This window comes from Phascolarctos cinereus, unplaced genomic scaffold, assembly GCF_003287225.1.
Source record: "Phascolarctos cinereus isolate Bilbo 61053 unplaced genomic scaffold, phaCin_HiC Scaffold_4;HRSCAF=312, whole genome shotgun sequence".
Lineage (NCBI taxonomy): Eukaryota > Metazoa > Chordata > Mammalia > Diprotodontia > Phascolarctidae > Phascolarctos > Phascolarctos cinereus.
Genome location: NW_027555847.1, coordinates 232,891,584 through 232,904,438, shown reverse-complemented (window position 1 = coordinate 232,904,438; position 12,855 = coordinate 232,891,584). Strand labels below are relative to the sequence as shown.

Below are 12,855 nucleotides of genomic sequence, written 5' to 3'. Positions count from 1 at the left end.
TTGTTTTACCAATGAGGTATTTTACGTTTTCATCTATTTTTTCATTTTTTTGTTTCTGTTTGACTGATTTTTGCTCTCTCATAGAGACATTAGTTTCCATTTGTCCAATTCTAGTTTTTAACAGATTGTTTTCTTCTGTTAGTTTTTGTACTTCCTTATTCAATTGGCCAACTGTTTTTTATTAACTTGTTTTCTTCAGTGTACTTTTTTTCCAATTGGCCAATTGTTTTTTGAAGGACTCTTCTACCTCTCTCATTTGACTATTAAAATCCTTCTTGAGCTCTTCTAAGAAGGCTTTTTGGGCTTCAGACCAGTTCATATTCCCTTTTGTTGTTGCAGATGTGGGTTTGTTGACAATGTTGTCCTCTTCAGAATTTCTGTCTTGATCTTCACTCTTCTCATTATATGAATCTATGGTACGTTTCTTTTTACTCATGGTGTTTCTTTATTCCCTGGCCTTTAAAGAGATTGAGCTCTGCTGCTGGGGAACAGAAGGCACTGACCCAAGCTTCTTGTGTTGGAAGCCTAGGTCTTGGTCACTGGTTTTGTGTGCTGGGGCCTCTCATGTTGGCAGTTGGAGGCTTAAGGGTTCTGGCAGCTTACCTCATATTGGGCTGGAATCAGCAAGGCTGGAACTTTCAGGCAATTCTAGGTTGCCTTCTTTTCCTTTCCTTTAGCTTTCTTCAGCTCCTTTTAGATGGGTGGTACAGGGTGTTTATCTGCCTGGGGTCCCCTGCAGTGTTGTCTCCCTCATTTCTGCTAATGCACTGGCAGATTCCTTTGTGGTGGAGTGCCTAGGCGTCTGATGGTTTTCTGAGCTGGTTTCCACTGGTCCCATCCCCCCCCCCCCTCACTGAGGCACTCGGAGGTCCAGGTGTTGGTGTTTGCCTGCTCTACTGTCTGGGCTTCAGAATTTCTTCAGAATTGGAGGCTGCAGGGCTCTGACAGCTCACCTAGTGTTGAGCTGGAAACAGCAAGGTTGGGGCTTTAGGAAGACTTTAGGTTGCTTTCTTCAACTTCTTTCAGATGAATGCTGCAGGGTACTTATCCACCTGGGGCCGCTTGTAGTTTTGCCTCCCTTATTTTTGCTGAGGCACTGGGAGACCCGTTTGCTGGGCTGCTTCACTGCTGCTTCCAGTCTTTTTCTTGTTCAGCTGTTCAGGGTTTTTTTTCTGGGGTGATATTTTCTGGGTTTTCAGAGGTTGATAGGGGAGAGTGAGAGCGACTACCATTTCACTCTGCCATCTTGCCTCCCAGAAGCAGACAAGCTTACAAGTATTTAAAAACAGATATCATATCTTCCCTGAGTCTTCTCCAGACTAAATATCCCATGTCCCTTCAAGTGGTCCTCTTCTGGCATCATGTCAAGGCATTTTGCTATCATGGTTACTTTTCTCTGGACACTGCAGATTATCATTGTCCTCCTTAAAATGTGTGGCCAAGAACAGAATATGATACCCTAGTTGTGTGTGTCAGGGAACAATATGGTGAGATAATTATTTCTGTAGCCCATTTTATAGTTCCAATCTATGACCTTATAATTCTAGATGTTAAGCTTCTTTTTAATGCAGCCTAAGAATGCATTAGATTTCCTTCTTTGCATATCACATGATTGATTAATAATTAGCTTGTAATCTAACTGTAACTATTGGGATAAATTGAATAGATACCTGTAAAGCTTTATATTCAGCTTTTACATGTGACTATACATATAAGCATTCCCATAAACTACCAAGCTAGCAACCCTGTCCATTTATGCTGGAAATGAAAATGATATTACTAAACTTGATCTGTTATTTATGAATTCATACTACCTTTTTGTGATTGTTACTTTCTTTTCTAGTTGTTCACTAGTGATATTTTCATGATTTCATTAGAGGCCACCAAAATTCTTAATTTTTTTTTTCAGATGAACTCTTAACAATGCCTCTCCCATACTATATTTATGAAAGTGATTTTAGAAGTCACAAGTAAAATTTTAAACATCTTCTAAATTTAGCCTAATATTCTGGCCTGTCAAGATTTTTTTGGAATCAACTCAGTTATTTGACATATACATTATTATTCTTCCTTTTTTTTAAGTTATAAAGCAATTTTTAAGTCTTGTACTTCGTGGTATGGCTGTGATGATCCCTAATCCTTCCTCCATTCTATGACCATAGTAAAGACACATGATGAATTGATCATCCCACATGAAGTAGCAGATAGTGATTCTGCTGGGCCATTTTAAAAGAAAAAAAATGTGTGTAGAATGATGGGGGTGTTATTTCTAAGAAATACACATTGTATTTATATCTTCTGTTTTTTTTTTCATTACCTAGATTTTACCATTCAGAGAGGTATTTCCTATGACAAAGCTTTTCTTTTAATGCAAGAAGTGAAAAAAATTAACAAAATTAATCAGTACATCGAAAAAGTTGACATTATGTGCAATGTTATATACCTGTGGATACCCTTTACCTGTCTCTGCATAAGAATGGATAGGAATAGGGGGAGATGTCTACTTACATCCTCTGTCACTTTTTCAGTTAAACATTCATCTCCTAATCGTAGATATTAAACATATATGATTTCCTTTACTTCTAATTTTAATGGAATTTTCTTTAGCATTTATGTGGTACAAGATGTTGGTTGGAGGCTAATTTCTGCCAGAATGTTTCCATTTTACCAATTATTCTTATGACAGAGAGCATTCTTTCCACATAGTATATGTTTTCTGAGTTATTGAGTTCCATTATTTCTGATTCTCCATTGTCTCGTCTTGTTCCACTGATCTATTTTTTTTTCTGTTTTGAAATTAATGTCAATTTTTTAAAATGAGTAGTGCTTGATAATATGGTTTGAGGTCTGGAAGTGCTTTGGGAATGATATTGACACAAGAAGCAGAGAGATAGAGTGAAAGAACTTTTGTGAGAAAAAAAAAAGCCACCAGAAAACCATCCTGGGCCAGTGTTTTTAAAGACCTCCTAGACCAAATATCTTATTTTATAGGCTGGGAAACTGAGGCCCAGTAAGGTGAGGAGACTTGATTGGGACAAGGAAGGCATAAGAGAAGGAATTGTCACAAAATCAACAAGCATTGATTAAAAGGTTAGGATAGTGAGGATTCTTCAAATGCTTTAAGGTTTGTGAAGCATATATAACCTGTGCTCTGATTTGATCTTTACCACAATCCTGTGAGATAAATGCTATTATTACCACCACCACCCCCAAGCAGTGCCAATAAGGAAACTGAGGCTAAAATAAGTTAAGTAACTTATAGTAATACAGGGAGCAATTGACTGAGGCAGGATTTGAACTCAGTTATTCCTGACTCCATACACATCAGTATATCCAATATGCCACCTACCTTGCTGCAGCTCATAAAGTGCCAAGAAAGGTACTAAGTGTTGAGAATACAAAGAAAAGCAAAAACACTTTTGTTGCTTTGAAGGAATTCATAATCTCATAGGAGAGACAAGAAGCAAATAACTATTTATCTGTAACAGGTACACAGTGATAATGGAAGGTAATCTCAGAAAAAAAGACTTAAATCTCAGGAAACCAGGAAAATCATTGGTAGAAAGTTGGACTTTAGTTGAGTCTCGAAGTAACAAAGTGAAACTAAAAGCAGAGGTGAGGAAGAGAACATGGAAGATGGTCAGTACAAAGTTACAGAGACAAAAGATTAAATGAAGTATATGACAAATGAAAAGTGTGTGTGGAGGAGAGCAAAGTTTAAGAAAAATTGCTAAGTATCATTTTATAAAACATATACAAATCAACTACGATTTTTCAAATGTGTGAGTATTGGAGAATACATTTTACCTTAATTATCATGATTCATTGAAAACTTTACAAAACCAGCAAAATAAAAAAAAAATCAATCCAACTCCTTCTTCCCTTATGTTTATCGTACTGCTTAAAGGAATAACTTTCAAAATTTGTAATCTTGGCAAAACTGATTACCTAACTAAAATGGTGGGAAATTTGGGAGGAAGTGGTCTATCACAAAATTCATGATAAAGGAGAGAAAAAGTGAAGGGTCTGATATGTCCTATATTTTGTGGGATCAGATTGCTAGGATTTTTTTTAACCTTTCATGAAGTGAACTTTATTTTTCAATTAATTGATTTAATTAATATATTCACTTCCATAAGCTATTGAGTTTTAAATTTTCTCCACATCTTTCCCTTCCCTCCTCCCCAAGACAGCACGTAATCTGTTAAAAGCTCTACATACACATTCCTATTAAATATATTTTCACATTAGACATGTTGTAAAGATGAATTAGAATGAATGGGAGAAACAACTAGAGAGAAAAAATAAAACAAAAAAAAGAGAGCAAATAGTATGTTTTGATCTACATCCATACACCATAGTCGTTTCTCTGGATATGGATAGTATTTTCCATCATGAGTTTTTTGGAGTTGTCTTACTTAGATCCTTGCATTGCTGAGAAGAGCTAAGTCTATCAAAGTTAGTCATCACACAATGTGGTTGTTACTGTGTACAATGTTCTCCTGGTTCTGCTTATTTCACTCAGCATCAGTTCATATAAGTCTTTCCAGGTTTTTCTGAAGTCTGCCTGCTTATCATTTCTTATAACATAATAGTATTCCATTACATTCATATACCACAACTTGTTCAGCCATTCCCCAATTAATGGGCATCCCCTAATTTTCCAGTTCTTCGCCACCACATAAAGAGCTGCTATAAATATGTTTGTACATGTGGGTCCTGGATTTGGTACATGTGGGTACAGCAGTATCACTGGATAAAAAGGTTTCCACAGTTTTACAGCCTTTTGACATAGTTCCTCCAGCATGTTGGATCAGTACACAACTCCACCAACAATAAATTACTATTTCAATTTTCCCACATATTCTCCAACATTTATCATTGTCCTGTTTTGTCATGTTAGCCAATATGATAGGTGTGATGTGGTACCTCAGAGTAGTTTTGATTTGCATTTTCTAATCAATAGTGATTTAGAGCATGTTTTCATATGACTATAGATGGTTTTAATTTCTTCATTTGAAATCTGCCAGTCCATATCTTTTGCCCATTTATCAGTTGGGGAATGACTTGTATATATTCTTATGAATTTGACTTAGTTCTCTATATATTTTAGAAATGAGGCCTTTATCAGAGACACCGGTTGTAAAAATTCTTTCCCAATTTTCTGCTTTCTTCCTAATCATGATTGCATTGGCTTTGTTTGTGCAAAAACTTTTCAACTTAATATAACAAAAACTATTCATTTTGCATTTCATAATGTTTTTTCTCTCTTGTTTGTTCATAAATGCTTTTTTTCTCCATAAATCTAACAAGTAAACTGTTCCTTGCTCTCCCAATTTGTTTATAGCATCAGCCTTTATATCTAAATTGTGTACCCATTTTGACTTTATTTTGGTATATGATGTAAGATGTTAGTCTATGCTCAGTTCCTGCCATACTATTTTCTAGTTTTCCCAGCAGTTTTTGTTAAATAATGAGTTCTTATCCCAGAAGCTGAGATCTTTGGGTTTATCAAACAGTATTTTACTACAGCCATTGACTACTGTGTCTTGTGTACCTAATCTATTCCACTGATCTACCACTCTATTTCTTAGTCAAAGGAATTTTGATGGTTGCTGCTTTATAGTACAATTTAAGATTTGGTATGGCTAGGTGGCATTTTTTTTCAATAGTTCCCTTGATATTTGGGACCTTTTGTTTTTCCACAGGAATATTGTTATTATTTTTTCTAGCTGTATAAAATAACTTTTTGGTAGTTTAATTGGTATGGTATTGAATAAGTAAATTAATTTAAATATTATTGTAATTTTTATTATATTAGCTTGGCCTATGCATGAGCACCTGATGTTTTTTCCAGTTATTTGGATCTGACTTTATTTATATGAAAAATATTATGTGGTTGTGTTCATATGGTTTCTGGGTTTGTTTTGGCAGGTAGACTCCTAAATATTTTATAATTTCTACAGTAACTTTAAAGGGAATTTTTCTTTCTATCTCATGCTGTTGGGCTTTGTTAATAATATATATAGAAATGCTGATGATTTATGTGGGTTTATTTTATATCCTGCAACTTTGTGAAAGTTGTTTGTTATTTCAAATAGTTTTTTACTTGATCCTCTAGGATTCTCTAAGTATATCATTGTATCATCTGCAAAGAGTGATAGCTTTGTTTTTTTTTTCTTTGCCTATTTTAATTCCTTCAATTTCTTTTTCTTCTCTTATTGCTAAAGCTAACATTTCTAATACCATATTGAATAACATTGGTAATATTGGACATCCTTCTTTTATACCTGATCTTATTGGAAATGCTTCTAGCTTATCCCCATTACATATAATACTTGCTGATGGTTTTATGTAGATGCTACTTATCATTTTAAGGAAGATTCCATTTATTTCTATGCTCTAGTGCTTTTAATAGGAATTGGTGTTGTATTTTCTCAAAAACTTTTTTCTCCATCTATTGAGATAATCATATGGTTTCTGTTTGTTTTGTTGTTGATATGTTCAATTATGCTGATAATTTTCCCAATATTGAACCAGCCCTGCATTCCTGGTATAAATAATACCTGATCATATTGTATTATTCTCATGATACATTGCTGTAATCTTTTTGCTAGTATTTTATTAAAAAAATTTTCATCTAAATTCATTAGGGAAATGGGTCTACAATTTTCTTTCTCTGTTTTGACTCTTTCCAGTTTAGTATCAGTAAAATATTTTTATCATAAAAAGTATTTGGTAGGACTCCTTCTTCACCTATTTTCCCAAATAGCCTACATAGTATTGAAATTAATTGTTCTTTAAATGTTTCATAGAATTCACTTGTAAATCCATCTGGTCCTGGAGATTTTTTTTCCTAGGGAGTTCATTGATGGCTTATTCAATTTCTTTTTCTGAGATGGGGTTATTTAAGTATGTTACTTCTTCTGTTAACCAGGGCAATTTATATTTTTGTAAATATTCATCCATTAACTTTATTTTTATTAAAGTTGTTCTTTTTAACTTTTAACATAAACTTTTCATTTTTTGTTCAAATTCTCTTTTTCCTTATACTCATTCCCCTATTTAATGAGAATGCATAAAACAAAACTTTTTACAAATATGTATACTCATGCAAAAAGAAATTCCACATTACCACGCCCACCCTGGAAAAAAAAAGAAAAAATAGAATAGATATGCTTCACTCTATATTCTGATTGCATCCATTCTCTAAAAGGAGATGGACAGTATGTTTCGACATGAGCCCTTTAGAATTGTGTTGGATCATGATGTTGACAAGAGCTACTAAGTCTTTCAAAATTGATTATCTTTACAAAATTGCTGTCACTATGCACATTGGTCTCCTTGTTCTGCTCACTTCACTTTGTATCAGTTCATATGTCTTCCCGGGTTTTTTTTTTTAATTATCTTCTGTATCATTTCTTATAGCACAATAATATTCCATCAAATTCATATACCACAACTTGTTCAGCCATTCCTTAGTTGATTGAATTCCCTCAGTTTCCAATTCATTGCCACCACACATACACACAAAGGGAGTCTGTAAGCATTTTTGTAAATATGATTCCTTTTCCACTTTCTTGATCTCCTTTGGGTAGCAGTTTTACTATTAGGTCAAATGGTATGCAGAGTTTAATAACTTCTGTGGCACGGTTTCAATTGTTTTCCAGAATCATTGGAGCAGTTCACAGTTCCACCAACAGTGCATTAGTGTGCCTATTTTCCCACATTCCCTTTAGCATGTGTAATATCCTTTTTTTTAATCTCAGAGATGTTTTAATTTAAATTTCTCTAGCTATTAGCAATTTAGATCATCTTATATAACTATTGATAGCTTTGATTTCTTCCTCTGAAAACTGCTGATTTATATCTTTTGACCATTTATCAATTGGAGAATGGATCTTATTATTGAATTTTGGCTCAATTCCCTACATGTTTTAGAAATGAGGCCTTTACCTGAGAAACGCTGCAGAAAAAAAAATTCCTGAGGTTCCTAATTTTCTTCTAATTTTTATTGTATCACTTTTGTTTGTGAAAAAAAAAACTTAAAATTTTATGTAATCAAAATTATCCATTTTACCTCCTGTGATCCTCTCTATCTCTTGCTTTGTCACAAAATATTCCCTGAGAAGTAATTTCTTCCCTGCTTTTGATATTATTTGTTATATTTAAATCATGTACCTGTTTTGAATTTATCTTGGTATATGGCATAAGATATTGATCTATACCTAATTTCTGCCAGACTATTTTCCAGTTTTCCAAAAATGTTTTTCAAATAGCAAATTCTTGCCTAAATAGCTAGGATCTTTCGACTTATCAAACACTAGTTTACTATGTTCATTTGGTTCTTTATATTTTGTAACTAATCTGTTCCACTCATCAACCTCTCTAAGTGTGCCTAATACCAAATTATTTTCATGATTACACCTTTGTAAGGCAGTTTGAAATCTAGCAGAGCTAGGCCTTCTTAATTTTCACTTTTTAAAATTGATTCTTTTGATTATTTATCTTTTATCCAATTGGTCTGCTTGTTCTTCCTGAAACATGATCTGTACTTTTCTACCACCACTTCCATATCTATAATCCAAAGGTGGAAATATAGAGAGGCCTATGGGTTCTTACAACTCCCTATGTAGCAAACAGAATAAGTCTTGACAGAATGAGTTCTTAAAAGAAGACCAGCCAGCAGAAGAGTTCCTGGACTTGGCCACTTAGACACAAAAGTAATTCTAACTGGAGTTCCTAGCTCAAATTCCTGTAGATAAGAAGAGCCACCACCAGGTGGCCCCTGAACTGAAAATTCAAGTCCTACTTTTCATACATGTTGGCTGTGCGACCCTGAATACATCACTTAACCTCTAATGAAATCTCTCAGACTACGAATAGCAGAGGAAGCCAAAAGCCATTCCCCAATAAATAGTCAAAGGACGTGAACAAATAATTCACAAGGGAAGAACTGAAAACTACAAATAACCAGATGAAAGAAAGCCCCAAATTAGCAATAATGAGAGAAATGCAAATTAAAGCAACCCTAAGATTTCATCTCACACCCTGCAAATTGGCAAAAATTTCAGAAGGTATAATAATCAATGATGGAGGAGTTGTGGGAAGATAGATACCCTAGTGCACTGTTAGCAAACTATGTATCAGCATAATCATTTTGGAAAGTAATTTGTAATTATGTAAATAATATGACTAAAATGATCATATTCCTTGACCTAGAGTTTCCATTAATAGGTTTATACCCTAATAAGGAAGCAATTGATTTTTTTTGAAAGGCACCATATACATCAAAATATTTACATCAGCACTTTTTGAGATAGCAAGGAATTGGAAACAGGAATTATCACTGGGGAATGGCTAAACAAACGGTGGTGCATGAATTTACTGGGATATTATGGTTCTGTAAGAAATAATGAATACAGAAAAAATGAAAAGATCCATATGAACTCATTCAGATTGAAATAAGCAGAACCAAGAATTTATTTATTTTTGGGTGAGGCAGTTGGGGTTAAGTGACTTGCCCAGGGTCATACAGCTAGTAACTGTCAAGTGCCTGAGGACAGATTTGAACTCAGGTTCTCCTGACACCAAGACCAGAACTCTATCCACTGAGCCACCTAGTTGCCCTGAAAACAATATTATTCAGGATGACTAAAACAATATAAACAAAAAGAACCATCACCAAAAAAAAAATCAAAAGTGAAGGTTACAAAATTACAAAGCACAAGCATAGCTCCAAAAAAAGAGATAGGATATGACACTCTCCCCTCCCTAACTCTTTTCAATGGTTACCTCCTCTACAGTGTTTGCTCCCCATACTATAATAATGGCATGTAACTGGGGGCTGAAACATGCACAGAGCATACAAGCATGCTCAACAGATTTAAATTCCCTGCATAAGAGAGGCTGAAAAACTTACTTCTGGAAAAGTTATGAAGAAGTGTAATGTAGATGCCTTAGAGAGACATTGGAGGATGTTTGATATTCAATAAATGGTTTTGATCTGCTAACCATATGGTGAATGGCAGCTTCTTTGATTGACAGCATAACTCAAAGAGCAAGTGCATTTATATGGCCTTAGTCTGCCTACACCAGGCCTGCACAAAATAAGGCCTGCGGGTCACTTACGGCCTGCCAAAAGATTTCAGGTGGCCTGCAAAAAAATGTAGAGGATGTAAAAGAAAATAAAGAAGCAATGAGTGCTTTGTCTGTGCCCCACTTAACCCGTCTTCCACTAGTCACTATTATGCCCATCATTAACATGGGAGGTGGGTTGCCACTGCACACTCTATTCCTGTTTGTCATGTGGCTCATAGCAACCAACTATTGTCAGTCTGTCTCTAGTCTGAGAGGCCTGAGAGTCATACCTTTTCACTGTGTTTTTGGTCCTTGCTGGTGTTGAACAGGGACAGTGAGTGCAACCACGGCCCAGTACAACTGACACTCACCATGTGATGAGTTCTATCAGTTGCTGCTACAGATTTAGTCATTTTCAGGGCCTGTTATGGCTTGTTGGGGCACTGCCTACACTGGACTGCCATATTTATGGTGGCCAAGAATTAGAAATCGAGAGGATGCCGATCAATTGGGGTATGGCTGAACAAGTTGCGGTATGTTAATGTAATGGAATATTATTGTTCTATAAGAAACGATGAGCAGGTTCCACAGCCTGGCCTTCTCTCTCCAGCTTGCTGCCCGCAGTCCCCGCCGGCTTGCAAGGGTCTTCCTATTTCGGGAGCCTGTTTCCGTGCTTTCTTTCCATCATGTGATTAAGAGGGTTATTTAAAGAGACAGCACTGGCAGGCAACTCAGAGCTGGGAACCTGTCTGCACTCCTCTCTTCTACCCCGCCAGCCTGCCCGTGGCTTAACTCAGCCCAAGCCACCCCCTCTCAGCTCGGTGCAACTTGGCACAGTGCAGCGTGGCGGATTGGGACCTAGCGCTTCACAGTGCATCCCCAGCCCAGTTCAGCCTAGCTGCGCCTCCTCTAGCCCAGCACCAATGGCAGATGCTTTCGTTGGCACCTGGAAACTGGTTGACGACAAGAACGTCGATGACTACATGAAGTCCACTGGTTTTGGCTTTGCCACAAGGCAGGTGACCAGCATGACCAAGCCCATAACCATCATTGAGGTCAGTGGGGACACCATCACTATCAATACTCAGAGCACTTTCGAGAACACCGAGATCTCCTTCAAGCTGGGAGTAGAGTTTGATGAGACAACAGTTGATGATAGGAAGGTCAAGTCTATTGTCATTCTGAATGGAGGCAAACTTGTCCATGTCCAGAAGTGGGACGGGCAGGAGACCACACTCACTCAGGAGCTCCAGGATGGAAAGCTCATTCTGACACTAACCCATGGCAGCACAGTCTGGGTTAGGACCTATGAGAAGGAAACAGCTTGAAGCCAGCCCACCTGTTCACTGTCAACTCCTCTGCCGATGGCTACCACTGACTCTACACCAGATTGCCTCACTTCTGCACCCCGACCCCCTTCCCACCCTAGTGTTTTGTACCACTTGACTCTGGTCAAGGAACTCTACAGAAGTGGAAAACATATGGTGCTGTTCTGGTCCTGGTTGAAAGCCCATTCTGTATTTTTTTTAAACTACATCAGATGGCTGGTTCCAAACCAATAAAGCAGAACCCACAGTCAAAAAAAAAAAATGATGAGCAGGCAGATTTCAGAAAACCTGGAAAGACTTGCATTAATGATGCCGAGTGAAGTGAGTAGAACCAGGAGAACATTGTACACAATAACAGCAACATTGTGTGATTACCAACTTTGATAGACTTAACTGTTCTCAATAACCAGGCTAAAATGTAATTGGGAAATGTTTAATAATAAATAAAAATATAATACAACATAAATTATATCAAGTTTTGGTTTTCTATGTTAATATGTGGCCAGGGGGAAAAATTTGTATTTCAGTTTAACTCCAATTATTTAGAGCACCTAGTTAGGCACAACATAGTTTCCTTCCTGGACTCTTTTGTTGAGCAGTGAATCTATGATCAGTCTGTCCTTGGCTCCCAATAAAAAACACTGTCATTAGCTGATCTAGGGCTTCCACCAGGACTAAAATGTGAATATGGAATGTCAACAGTCCACTAGAACTTTCAGAGCTTTAAAGGTACTGTTCTCCCCAAGGAATGGATGACAGGAAGGCAGCAAGGAGAACTGACTCAGGCCAAAGCCAAGGCTTTTCACTAGAAAACCACCACACTTAATTCACTCCCTTACTAGAACTCCCTGATTCCAGCTAACTCAACACTTTGATAGAAGACAAAAATAACATGATAAAATACATCAGACAGCTCAAACGTACATCATTTTTGGCATGATTTCATATCATTAAATGACTTTCAAAGACTTTTCTAAGACCTAAGATTTATTGAGACTGCGTTCCCACCTAATTAAGGTATCAAGGGTAAAATGTGTTAAGGTGATTTCAAACCTATCCTTACATTTAAAAAAAAATGCTATAACTCCCCTCCCTCCACCCTGAAACAGGACCAAATATTGAGAATATTCATTAACTTGTCTTTTAATTCATTCTCCTTGGTTCTATACTGTATGCTTATTTAACCCCATGCAAGCCCATGGAAAACATGATTGAGGAATAAATAGGATATAGCGTTTCTTAGTTAAAGGAGAGTATCATACTTCACTCCCTTGCCCTGCCAAGAGACATTTGAGTGCTAAGAGTAAAAAAAAGTGGTAAATGAATGAAGAAGAGGGGGAGGGGTTTTGAGAAAGCAGAAATAGAGCTGTGGGGAAAAGAAATAAAATTTTCCAAGTAGATCTATTTAAATACAATAGAAATGCAATTACACATCTGGTAATCAGTG

General features: G+C 36.4%; 1 pseudogene; it reads left to right on the top strand.

Moving 5' to 3' along the window:
- Nucleotides 1-11,003: 11,003 nt before the first annotated feature.
- LOC110223227 (fatty acid-binding protein, heart pseudogene) lies at nucleotides 11,004-11,446 on the top strand (annotated as a pseudogene).
- Nucleotides 11,447-12,855: the final 1,409 nt, after the last annotated feature.